This window comes from Microcaecilia unicolor, chromosome 1 (genome assembly GCF_901765095.1).
Source record: "Microcaecilia unicolor chromosome 1, aMicUni1.1, whole genome shotgun sequence".
NCBI classification, from domain to species: domain Eukaryota; kingdom Metazoa; phylum Chordata; class Amphibia; order Gymnophiona; family Siphonopidae; genus Microcaecilia; species Microcaecilia unicolor.
This window is the reverse complement of record NC_044031.1, coordinates 311,285,482-311,299,450: the sequence shown is the minus strand read 5'-3', so window position 1 is coordinate 311,299,450 and position 13,969 is coordinate 311,285,482. Positions and strand designations below refer to the sequence as shown.

Here is a 13,969-nt window from a genome sequence, read left to right as displayed (position 1 = left end):
GTAAGTCAACTACATTAGTAAGTTACACCATTTTCCAAAAGGAAAACATATTTGTACTTTCCTTTATTATCCCACGGAAAGACTGCACTCACTTTTACGCCTGGCATTAGTATGTACAGATTTCCCAGTTTACATTATGCACAGTTGTGTGTATTTTATATGGAAACTTTTTCCCAAACCCTCTTCCTAGGGTCACCTCTGCCCAGGTTGGTTAAACTTAAGTTTGTGTATTCATTTATATATTAAGATTTAGCTCACACCCTTTTCAGTAGTATCGCAAGGTCACAGCATGCAATGAATTCCTATGGCCACTTTTTCCCTTCTCCACTACTGCCAACTCCAGACTTCGCGCCTTCTGTCTCGCTGCACCCTACGCCTGGAATAAACTTCCTGAGCCCCTACGTCTTGCCCCATCCTTGGCCACCTTTAAATCTAGACTGAAAGCCCACCTATTTAACATTGCTTTTGACTCGTAACCACTCGCCTCCACCTACCTTCCTCTCCTCCTTCCTGTACACATTAATTGATTTGATTTGCTTACTTTTTTTTTTGTCTATTAGATTGTAAGCTCTTTGAGCAGGGACTGTGCAGCGCTGCGTACGCCTTGCAGCGCTATAGAAATGCTAAATAGTAGTAGTAGTAGTAGTAGTAGTAGTAGTCACAGCAGCCATTTTGAAGATGCTACCACTAGGGGTAGGAACAAATGGACCTGCCTCCACTGGACCACCATGAATAGACCTGGGAAGGGAGCTGTCCTGAATTTCTTCTCTCCCCTTCCCCTCCATCCATGTGCATCTCCTTCCTCTGTCTTCCCTCCCCTCCATCCATGTCCAGAATTTCTTCTCTTTCCCCTCCATCCGTGTGCATCTCCTTCCTGTCTTCCCTTCCCTCCCCTCCATCCGTGTGCATCTCCTTCCTGTCTTCCCTTCCCTCCATCCGTGTGCATCTCCTTCCTGTCTTCCTTTCCCTCCCCTCCATCCGTGTGCATCTTCTTCCTGTCTTCCTTTCCCTCCCCTCCATCCGTGTGCATCTTCTTCCTGTCTTCCTTTCCCTCCCCTCCATCCGTGTGCATCTCCTTCCTGTCTTCCCTTCCCTCCCCTCCATCCGTGTGCATCTCCTTCCTGTCTTCCCTTCCCTCCCCGCCATCCGTGTGCATCTCCTTCCTGTCTTCCCTTCCCTCCCCGCCATCCGTGTGCATCTCCTTCCTGTTTTCCCTTCCCTCCCCGCCATCCGTGTGCATCTCCTTCCTGTTTTCCCTTCCCTCCCCTCCATCCATCCATGTCCAGCAACTCTCCTCTCCCCTGCCCTCCCCTCCATCCACCCATGTCCAGCAACTCCCCTGCCCTTCAACCATATATCCATCCATATCCAGCAATTCTCCTCTCTCCCCGGCTGCCTCCCTCCATCCATCCATATCCAGCAATTCTCCTCTCTCCCCTGCCCTCCCCTCCATGTCCAGCAATTTCTCCTCTCTCCCTGGGCCCTGCCGTCCCATCCATGTCCATCCTTGTCCATCGATGCTCCTTTCTCCCCTTCCCTCCTCCATCCATCCATCCATATTCAGCAATTCTCCTCTCTCCCCTTCCCCCATCCCCTCCATGTCCAACAATTTCTCCTCTCTCCCTGGGCCCTGCCGTCCCATCCATGTCCATCCTTGTCCATCGATGCTCCTTTCTCCCCTTCCCTCCTCCATCCATCCATATTCAGCAATTCTCCTCTCTCCCCTGCCCCCCTCCCCTCCATGTCCAACAATTTCTCCTCTCTCCCTGGGCCCTGCCCTCCCATTCATGTCCATCGATCAATGCTCCTCTCTCCCCTACCCTCCCGCTCCCATGTCCACCTGCCCACCTTCTTCTCTGGTTTAAATCTTGTATTTAAATTTACCTCCATCGCAGCAGCTGCGCAGCATCAGTGAAAGTGCTGCCTGACGCCTCCAGCCTTCCCTTAGCTCGTTTGTTCCCTCAGTGTCCCGCCTTCTTCTGACATCATATCCTTGCGAGGGCGGGACACTGAGAGGGAACGAATGAGCGAAGGGAAGGCTATAGACGTCGGGCAGCACTTTCACTGACACTGCGCAACTGCTGCGACGTCGGAGGTAAATTTAAATACAAGATTTAAATCCCCCAGGGCGGTGCGGGTACCGGAGCAGGAAACCAAAGGCTGGGCTGCTGTCGGGGTCCGGGAGCTGAGGTAAGTGGCGAGGGTAAGCATGGCGTGGTGGCACCCTCCAGAGGTTGGCGCCCCCCTGCCATGCTTACCGGGTTGAGCCAGCCCTGCTAAGTGCCATATTGGCCGGTGATCAGAAGCAAACGTGGGCTCTAGAAGCTATTAGTGCCATACTAGCACCTGCATTTGCTCCCGCCCCGTGATCAGACCACATGAAGCATTGCGCTTGCCGGCTCTGACCACAAGTAGCATGCAAATTTATGCTAAACAGGGCATTCCTCCTCAATGCTCAGTGGGCAGTGCACCAAACAAGGGCATTGCTGCTGTGGGAAACCCTACTCCAGCTCAGAGCTGGCGTTGGGGTTTGTGGAGCATTGAGAAGGAATGGGAAGCCCTGTCCAGAATTCGGACACAGGATCTTGGGGTCTGGTGGATCTCTAGGCCCCTGACCCCCTGACACCAAATAACTGTCCCTTGTGGCCCAGTGGGCAACCCTACCCCCACCTACCTTAGTGGCCTAATGCCCCCAACCCTCCCCCCCCCCCCCCGTACCTTTAGAAGGGAGAAGGGAGTACCTAGGATGCACTGGGTGGGGCTTCAATACTGTATTGAAGCCCTGATTGCCATTTTGAAGGCGGCGCCCCAGGAGGAGGGAGTGCTACTCTCTCCTCCCTTCTAAAGGTATGGAGGGGTTAGGTGGCCACCAGGGCAGGTGGGGGTAGGGTTGCCCACTGGTCCACCAGGGACAGGTTTTGGTGTTGAGGGGGTTACAGGAGCTAGAGGTCCACCAGACTGCTTTTTTTTCTTACAGCCTGGACCTGTCAAACAACTTCTGTGGGAAGACTGTGCCTTGGACACATGCCCAGGCACAATTTATTTATTTATTTATTTTATGTTATTTGTATGCCGCCTTTACCCACAGAAGTACCCCCATGATCAAAACTAATAGCACACACAAATTTGCATGCACACCGCTGTTCCAGTGCTAATTTTTCAGCGCTGTTTGGAACAGCCTGGGCAATTTGATCATCAGCCCCATAGTGTGTAAACTGCAAGAGGGTGTACACATGGGCGGAGCATGGGTGTGTCTCCCAGTTATGTGCATAGTGTATAAATACCACATCACTTGGCACACTTAGGAGTGACAACCTACACCTGCCATTGACATGGGTGTACCAATTCTGACATAACACTACTTTTCTGTAACAGCATCTTGGCAACAAGGTTCCATTATAGAGTTGGTGCCATGCGCATGGTATTGGAGTGCCTAAACTGAGGCGTCAGTTTATAGAGTTGCCCCAGTTGTGGTTTTCTGAGTGATTTTGCCTTTTATCATCTTATCCTTTGCCTACCCACAAGACACCTCTAGATAGTGTTCCTCATGGGGTGATGCTTCCTTGCAGTATGTGTGCTTCTGTGAGTGTGTGCATGTGAATGTTGATTCTGGGTGAAGAGTCTGATGAATTTTTTTCCTGGGGAGGCATAAGATGTCACGAGAACATAAAAATAGCCATACTAGGTCAGACCAGTGGTCCGTCTAGCCTAGTATCCTGTTTCCAGCAGTGGCCAGTCCAGGTCATTGGGATCTGGCAGAAACCCAATTAGTAGCAACATTCCATGCTACCAGTCCCCAGGCAAGCAGTGGCTTCCCTCATATCCAGCTCAATAACAGACTATGGACTTTTCCTCCAGGAACTTTCCATACCTTTTTAAAACCTAGATACGCTAATTGCTGTTACCACATCCTCCGGCAATGAGTTCCAGAGCTTAACTATTCTTTGAGTGAAAATATATTTCCTCCTATTTGTTTTAAAAGTATTTCCATGCAATTTCATTGAGTGTCCCCTGGTCTTTGTACTTTTTGAATGAGTGAAAAATCGATTCACCTCCACCCGCTCCACACCACTCCACTCAGGATTTTGTAGACCTTAATCATACACCCCCCCCCCCCCCCCCCCAACCATGTGCAGCAGAAGAAGCACAATGGATAATTGTGTTGTCTCTAGTTCTGGTAAATGCTGCTTATGACCAGTACTCACTACCAGCAAACAGGGGTTCATATGTTGTATTGTAATATGTTTATTTTTGAAGTATCCAAGGTACCTCCTCCTGTCTTCTGTGTGTACCATTATGGAGTGTAAACCTCAGCATACAGCATCCCTAATCTTTTGATCTATTCTCATTATTGATATATAATTCTAGGTGTATAAGACAACCTCGTCATTATCTATAGGATTATTTCTCCGAAAGCCAAACATCTTAATAACCCCATTAAGAGATAGAAAGTGCTGTTTTACTTAAAGAAATAGGGTGGTTGCTGTTGAAATTGAAATGATTGGGAATAAGATATTATTTGTTAACATTTATGTCCCTGGATTGGATTCTCCTGAGTTCTATCATTTCATAGCCAACCCTATTAAAAAGGCTAACAACTCATCCTTGATTTTAGGGGGGGGGGGGGGGGCGGGGAGAGTTGACTTCAATCTACCAGTGGATATAATATATGATAGGCAGTCTCACTGCCAGTTTTGACCTTTTAAAACATGGCAAACAGTACATTCCATTAAGAAAGACCCTTGGGGACTCCAGCACCTGAATGGTAAGGATCTTACTTTTTTCGTTTCTCCATAAAACTCATACTAGAGCTGATTATTTTTTTTTTTCCTTACTAATGATTTCTTGCAGAGTGTTTGGGAAACTCACAATCTTCCCATTTCTGTCTCAGACCATTCCTCCACCTATTCTTACTCCGGTATCATGGAGATTTTATCGCCAGACTACCATAATTATTACTTTCACTGTAATTCCCCCCCTCCTCCCCCCTCCCTAGATACTTTGAAACATGATGGGATGTCTTTAATGCTGTCCTCTGTGGAGCCATTATCACCTTTTCATCAGGCTCCATTATTGTCAACATTTAGAGCTTCAGGAACTTGAGACTGAAATAAAGTGATTAGAGCAGCATGCAAGGAAGAAATATCCGAATTCCATTACAGCTCCAACACTTTTAAGTACTGATATAATTTGATTTTGAGTAAGTGAGCAGGAATATTCCTATTCACACAAAAGGCACACTGCTATGACGAGACTAATAAGCAGGGTCATTTGCTTGCTCAGGCCCCAGTGCTCAAAAGTAAACGCGGAAGCTAGAGGCCATTAGCGCCATACTAGCGCCTGCACTTACCTGCATTGAATGTTATAGAGGGGTCTAGCGCAGGAAGCGACGAGTGCACCAGGCACTAGTTTAGATAGCATGCAAATGTAGTCAAGCTCGTGTTAATGAGCTCATTTTGTATTCCTCCTCAATGCTCAGAAAAGAGCACTTGAAACAAAACTGCCTTACTGCTGCGAAAAACAACACCAGGTCGGAGCAGAATTTGGGATGCTGGAAGAGAGGATTTCCCATGATTCTCATACTTCTCTCATGATTCTTTCTGCAAAATCTGCTAGTTTTGATTGCTTTTGGAAGCAGAAGTAAGCTCCTGCAAGCCCTTAAGCGCTGGTCATGAGAAACAGCAGACCCAAGCGAAAGCACATGTTGGAGTCTGTTTCCTGCGTGTAAATATAAGCGGGCAAGCTAAAAAAAAACCCAATTAAAAACGCTTATATTTAGGCCACAGAAAACAGACACCAATGTGTGCTTCAGATTCAGGTTTTACCAGGTGCATGTGCATAGGAGCCTAGCTTACTGCTGAACTTTTCTGAGCATGCGCCAAGCACAATCCTGTGAGCGTGCCTATATTTGCATCTCGTTAGAGTTGAGCATTAGGGTGTTGTTCTTCTGTGCTCTTCCAGTGGTATTTTTACGGCGCTATTTGGAATAGCACCGGAGCTTTGAGCATTGGGGCCTCAGTATCTAAAGGGGTAAAGACAGGAGAAAGAATTGAGTACCTTGTGGATATTTCTAATCACATAGGAGGACATTCTATGAATGGGTGCCTCCTTTTAAGTGACCCGATGCCACTCAGCGAGAGCCTGTTCTATATCGGCATCTGACCGCACAGATTTGGTTATAGAATGCTAACGTAATGTGGCATCAGCAAGCCTACATGTGTATGCCTCTTGTTTATTTCTTAGCTATATCAGTTAGAGACCTAGAGTTAGCTGCAGTTGCACAAATGCGGCAGGGGCATGCATAACTCACAGTATTCTGTAAATTAGATGAATAAGTTGCAGCCCTGCCCCTCCCATGCTCCACTCATGTCAATGCCCCTCTTGCCTTTATGTGCTATCAGGCTCATTTTCAAAAGAGATGGACGTCCATCTTTCGACTTAAATTGGAACATGGACGTCCATCTCCCAGAGACGTCGAAATTGGTATAATCAAAACCCGATTTTGGACGTCTCTAACTGAAGTCGCAAGGACGTCCAGATTTCAAGGGGGTGTGTCGGAGGCATGGTGAAGGCAGGACTTGGACGTCTTTGAGCCATAATTGAAAAAAGCCGGGACATCCTAAAGTAAAACTTGCACATTTTCACCTGGACATGTTTTTTTAACGAATAAGGGGGAAGGGAAGGGAAATGGGACTTGAATATATGTAAGCCTTTCTGAGGTTTTTGCAACTACATTCAAAACGGTTTACATATATTCAGGTACTTATTTTGACCCAGGGGCAATGGAGAGGTAAGTGACTTGCCCAGAGTCACAAGGAGCTGTAGTGGGAATCAAACTCAGTTCCCTAGGATCAAAGTCCACTGCACTAACCACTAGGCTACTCCTCCACTCCACAAAAAGGTGCCCGAAATGACCAGATGACCACCAGAGGGAATCGGAGATGACCTCCTGTTACTCCCCCAGTGGTCACTAACCCCCCTCACACCCTCAAAAAACATCTTTAAAAATATTTTGTGCCAGCCTGTATGCCAGCCTCAGATGCCATACTCAGGTCCATGACAGCGCATGCAGGTCCCTGGAGCAGTTTTAGTGGGTGCAGTGCACTTCAGACAGGCGGACCCAGGCTCATACCCTCCCTACCTGTTACGTTTCTGGAGGAAACAGCGAGCCCTCCAAAACCCACAAGAAACCCTCTGTACCTACATCTAGGTGCCCCCCTTCACGCATAAGGGCTGGGGTAGTGGGTTTGGGGGGGGGGGGCTCAGCACACACGGTAAGGGAGCTGTATACCTGGGAGCAATTTATGAAGTCCACTGCAGTGCCCCCTAGGGTGCCCGGTTGGTGTTCTGGCATGTCAGGGGCACCAGTGCAGTACAAATGTTGGCTTCTCCCACATCCAAATGGCTTGCATTTGGACGTTTTAGATATGGATGTCTTTGGTTTTGAAAATCGCCAAAAGTCAAAGATGTCCAAATCTAAGGACGTCCTTGGTATTTTGAAAATACGCTTTTCCCCACCCCCAGATTTGGACGTTTTACAAAGACATCCAAATCCCAACTTGGACGTTTCTTTCGAAAATGCCCCTCCACATCACTTATGCACACCTCTGCAGAAAAGTGCTTAGTCACCCTGCTGCTACTTACATGCATGTGTACACTTAACTGCAAAAGTGATAGTATTCTGTACATTTGCACACGCAAGTGGTTTGTAAATTCAGGTGCCCATTTATAGACTTTCCTTTCACATGTCCACAGATGCAGGAATTCTAACACATTTTAAAAATTATTATACAGCTTTGTATGCTAGTGAAGTGAGTGCCTCTCCCAGCTGGATTATTGAATTTCTTAGTATGATAGACCATCCAGATGTGATCCAGGAGCAGAACAAAATCTTGGAGAATGAAATTAAGGCTGCTGTTAAAGCTTTGTCCTTTCATAAGGCCCCTGAAAATTATGGTCTTACAGTTAATGAACCTTTCTGGAGGCCTTAGCTCCTAAGCATAAGTATGTCTGTGAGGACTTTCTTGATCTGAGTATGGCCCAGGCTCAGGCTCTCCCACCCCTAATGCTGTGACAAAGCTAATGAATGAAAGTCAGCACCAGTGCAGTGCACTTATAAAGTAATACATACTGGCCAGACTATCACATTCATGATGTTATATTGTACCTCTTATAAGGAGAAAATAAGAGAGTGAGTGGGTGGCACATTTGTTGATGGCACAAGGTGCAAAGAATGCAGGTCAGCACCCAGGCTGTGTCTCCTCATTAGCTTTCACACCACCCAGCTTGGCCCACCTTCAGGCTTCAAATTGGCTGATAGTTCCTCCCATTATCTAATGGACAGGCAATTGGGCAGCTCCTTGGCCCCTCCCAGTTGTCTTGTTGAGGCAGGGAAAAGAAAGGAGGAGGTATTTTAGTGTTTTGCACTGTAGGCCAGTAACATCATGAGGCCTAATGGCTGTTGACATCTAAGCAGCTTTTCTCCTACTCACTGTGTGGCCTGACTAACCCCCACCATCGATGTGCAGGCAACAGCCAAATGTGACAAGGATGCTGCCACTACTGGAAAATGTGTTGTGAAGCAGTGATTTCATGGACACCACCCTACATCAGTCAAGTTACAAATGCCATAGTCTCTTGGTTAGTGCAAAATGCACTAAGAGCATATTGAAGCTAGTTGCAAATTACTGTTAGTCCCAATACAATGTATTGCTTACACTTCGTTGATCTTTATTTCTGTGGTTATATAGATTAACTTTAATCAAAATAAAAGGAGGCCAAGAAAGAGAGTTAAATAAATAAATTAAATAAATAAAGCCTGATGTCTTTTCTAAGGAACACAGGAGAGTTGGACAGAGACAGAAATGGAGGTCATCCCTACAATTAAAAACAAGTTAATAACATATTTGAGGTGTAAAGTTATATAAAGGTAAACACATTAATTCAAATATTTTTGCTGATTTCCAAAGATCACATGATTCTCACCAGGTTTTGGCTTTGACTTTCTTTTCAGAGTCTTAACAGGTCCTTAGAATAATTATAGCAAGTACCAATCAGTTTTCTTTCATTTTGGAATATCCAGTCTGCTTATCAAATTTGCCAACAACGTCTAATTCTTATGGAGTTACCTTTGTTGATTAAGAACATTAATTAGTGCTCATTGAAGGTTTAGTTTTTCTTCAGAAATTGAACCAGGGGGTTATAGCAGGGTAACAACAATGCTCTGCCGTTTCTTTCAATAAGATAAGAGAGAAAAATCGAAGTCAATTTTGGAAAGCTAATGAATGAAAAGAATTTTATCTGTTTAGCTTGTTATTAATGCCACAGTTCCTTCTTTCTTACTAATGTGTGTGTGTGTGTGTGTGTGTGTGTGTGTGTGTGTAGAGTGGCTACAGAAAGTCTGGACCCCTTTGAACATTTTTCACATTTCGTTGTCAGTTTTAAAAGATGGAGAAAGGTTTGTTTAATTCTGCATGAACGTTTGAAAGAGGGATAAGGATTGTGGAATAAATTCTATAACTAGCCACCTATAAAGAGGCACCAGAGTATGCCTGGAAGGTGTCTATTATGTAAAGGAATGTAGGCACCTACTTTCATAAGAAAATAAGAATAGCCCTAATGGGTCAGACCAATGGTCCGTCTAGCCCAATATCCTGCTTCCAACAGTGGCCAATCCTGGTCACAAGTACCTGACAGAAACCCAATTAGTAGCAACATTCCATGCTATCAATTCCACAGACAAGCATTGGCTTCCCTATGTCTATCTCAATAACAGACTTAGAACTTTTCCTTCAGGAGCTTGTCCAAACCTTTTTTGAACCCCAGATATGCAGCGAAGGGTGACGAAAATGATAGCGGGGATGGGACGACTTCCCTATGAAGAAAGACTAAGGAGGCTAGGGCTTTTCAGCTTGGAGAAGAGACGGCTGAGGGGAGACATGATAAATAGTGAGTGGAGTGGAACAGGTGGATGTGAAGCGTCTGTTCAAGCTTTCCAAAAACACTAGGACTAGGGGGCATGCGATGAAACTACAGTGTAGTAAATTTAAAACAAATCGGAGAAAATTTTTCTTCACCCAACGCGTAATTAAACTCTGGAATTCGTTACCGGAGAACGTGGTGAAGGTGGTTAGCTTGGCAGAGTTTAAAAGGGTGTTAGACGGTTTCCTAAGGACAAGTCCATAAACCGCTACTAAATGGACTTGGGAAAAATCCACAATTCTGGGAATAACATGTATAGAATGTTTGTACGTTTGGGAAGCTCGCCAGGTGCCCTTGGCCTGGATTGGCCGCTGTCGTGGACAGGATGCTGGGCTCGATGGACCCTTGGTCTTTTCCCAGTGTGGCATTACTTATGTACTTATGCTATCCGCTGTTACTACATCCTCCAGCAATGAGTTCCAGAGCTTAACCATTTGTTGAGTGAAAAAATATTCCCTCCTATTTCTTTTTAAAAAGCATTTCCATGTAATTTAATTGAGTGTCCCCTAGTCTTTGTACTTTTTGAAAGTGAAAGATCAATTCACTTTTACGTGTCCTTATCAGCAAAAATGTGTGCCTGTAAGTTAGGTGTGAACACTATGCCAGCCATAGAGCTGGGATGTGTGCGCACCTAAGTTTCTCTGGTATGCATATAACTTACAGTATAGTATGAGTCCTGCCCATGTTCCATATATGCTCAGCCTATGTATACGCCTACCTGTAAAATACATAAGTGTAAGATAAGTATTTACAGATTAGCGCTTAGGAGGAATTTTGGTATTCATGCACATATGTGCTATTATTCAAATGATTTATGCACATAATGGCATGTAGCTGTTAGTATGGACTTTATTGAGTTACCGTCCACAAGTTGAGTTCTGTGTCCATTGAGCGATAAAATATTTGCTGTGTGAAATGCGTTGCAAAAGGCTAATGTCTTGCACTGAGAAGATGGGAGACAGGACATGTATTACAAAGTAGTGATCACTGGGGTTTAATTCCTCCCTATTTTCTGCCACCCTAGGCACATTCTTTGATTTATAGAGCTTGAGCCCAATTACCAGATTATGAGGAAGGCTGTTCTAAGATATTTGGATAAGTTATGTGGATAGCAGGCTGCCACTATCCAAATAAGAACTTAAGCATAGCCATACCAGATCAGACCAATGGTCCACGTAGCCCACTATCTTGCTTCCAACAGTGGCCAATGCAGGTCACAAGTACCTGGAAGAAACTGAATTAGTAGCAACATTACTTGCTACCAATCCTGGGCAAGCAGTGGCTTCCCCCATGTCCATCTCAATAACAGACTATGGACTTTTCTTCCAGGAACTTGTCCAAACCTTTTTCTAATCCAAATATGCTAACCGCTGTTAACACATCCTCCGTCAGCAAGTTCTAGAGCTTAACTATTTTTTGAGTGAAAATATATTTCCTTCTATTTGTTTTGAAAGAATTTCCTTGTAATTTAATCGAGTGTCCCCTGGTCTTTGCACTTTTTGAAAGAGTGAAAAATTGATTTACTTTTGCCCATTCTACACTTCTCAGGATTTTATAGACCTCAGTCATATCCCCATAGACAGTCCACCCAGCTTTTGACGCAAACAGCCATCGGCAAACGCACAATTTCTAATTGGCTAGCAGATTACATCTCCTTTACTTATGCCCAGGCTGGGCAGAGCCATGGCACTTGAAGTCAGCCTCCATAGAGGTGACTTGCAAAGATGTGTGGTCATCTGTACACACGTTCATATCTCATTACTGCCTTGAGCAAGATACCTGACATGGTAGCTGGTTCAAGCAAGCAGTCCTGAGAAATTTGTTTGGGTCTAGAATCCAAAAGCCCCTCCCCCCAACCCAATTTTAAGTTCCAGGCTGCATCTTCAGAGTTAATTTTTGAATATTTTCAGGTTAATTGACTTCCACACCTCAACGTTTCAAGTCCTTAATGTTGTTTTCGGTGAGCCTGGTAGCTAGGGATTCCCAGCTGTGAGAATACGTGGCCTGCTTGTCCTCGGAGAAAGCAAAGTTTCTCACCTGTAGCAGGTATTCTCTGAGGACAGCAGGACACATACCCTCCCTCCTCCCCTTGGAGTTGTATTCTTTAGCTATTGTATATTGCTGAGGGACCTGCGCTTGCACGATGGGCGGGAAGGCACCAGTACTACTAGAAAGTTCTCAGTCTCGCTAGTCAGCGTTCGCACCGGGCTCCATCGGATGATATCACCCAGCTGTGAGAATTCTTGGCCTGCTGTCCTTGAAGAGCACCTGCTACAGGTGAGTAACTTGGTTTTATAAAATTAGCCCCACCCCCCCCCCAATCTGAGTTACTCAAGGCCAACGTCTGCATATTGAAGAACTATTTAATACGGTTTCTTGCAAAAATGAAGGCTCCTTGAGATATACCACAAATTTTTAAAAAAATCCATAAGAGATCAAACCTTGATTAACTGCTCCCTTGAGTTAACCACCCCTCTCTAAAGAAAGGAACACCTACAAACAGAAAGAAAAAAACAGATTGCAGCGACTTGTTTATTCATTTAAACTTGTTACTTTTTCTTTATCATCTGAGAAGCCTTAAGGCAATTTGCAAACAGTGATAAAACACTATGTACAAATGTAATCAACAGCAACAATCAGAAGTGCTAATGACATATTATAATTAAAAATAAACATATAAATTAAATTAACCAACAATTCAAAAAGCTGCAACAAAAGAACCAGTAAGACTCTTCAGCAGAAAATTACTTAAGCTATCCGTTAATTACTAGGTAATCAAGTGAGTTCAAAAGAATGTTCAACAGATTTCATTGAAATGATTGAACTTTTTCCAGAGAGAATAGTAATTTAAAAAACTATGTATGGTCTTGTGGAGGGTAGTTATTATAACAGATAGCCTGAGTGTGTAAGCCAAGCAGGCGCCTATTTCTATTCTATTTGATAAAGACACATACGTAACTATGACCTTTATTTCAGAAGCCTCCCTCTCAAATCCACATGCAAACTAATTAGTTAATGAGCTGTTAATTATTGACAATTGGCTGTCAGGACTGACGCACGGATCTGCCCATTCACTATTCTATAACACTGCACGCCTAAATTGTCTTATGCACTGCTCAAAAAGGGGGCGTGGCCAGGGGAAGGACACGGCCTGAGGGTGTCGGGGGCATTCCCAAAATTTAGACGCAGTGTTATAGAATAGGGTAATTTATACACCCAGCTACCATTGGTTGTGTGCTGGCATTTACACCAGGTTTCAGCAGGAGTAAGTTCTTGTGCCCAAAGTTGGGTGCTTGAAGCCAAGCTAAGCATTTGGCTTGGATATTCCCTACGACCAACTTTGGACGCTCTTTATAGAATTCCTCCACCTGTGTGTGGTGAGGCACTGACTCAGAGTGCCACAGTTCAAGGGCACCAAAAGCATGCCTCGCCAGCTCACTCTTCACAGTGATGATAGCATAGCATGCTGTTTTGCTGTCACCGCTGTGTTCTCCCTGTGCTGCCTCTGGAACATTTACATACTTAAATGCGAGAACGTGTTTAAACCTGCGGCAATGCAGGGAAGGGAACACCGTGAAAATAGCAAAGCAGCATGCTAGTGCAGATGTTAAAAGGTAAGCAGCTGAGGCATGTGGGTAGGCATGCAACAGCTGGCTGGAACTAATGCATGTGGGCAGGTTGGATTTGCTGACTGCTAGTAATCATTTCTATAGCATTACTAGATATACACAGTGCCTATAGGTACTTTTTCTATCCCTAGGGGGCTCACAATCTAAGTTTTTGTACCTAGGAGAATAGAGGGTTAACTGACTTGCCCAAGGTCAGAAGGAGCTGCAGTGGGAATCAAACCCAAGTTGCCAGGATCAAAGCCCACTGCACTAACCATTAGGTGGGCAGGAACTGACTGTAAGGGAGCTGCTATGGGCGGCCAGGGTGGAACTTGTTGGAAGAAAGGTAATGCGGACAGCGAGGGAACTGATGCAGACCT

General features: G+C 45.0%; 1 protein-coding gene across 1 annotated transcript in view; it reads left to right on the top strand.

The window, feature by feature from the left end:
- The window catches only part of LOC115473410 (voltage-dependent T-type calcium channel subunit alpha-1I-like), a 935,734-nt gene that overhangs the window by 854,723 nt on the left and 67,042 nt on the right, over positions 1-13,969 (top strand).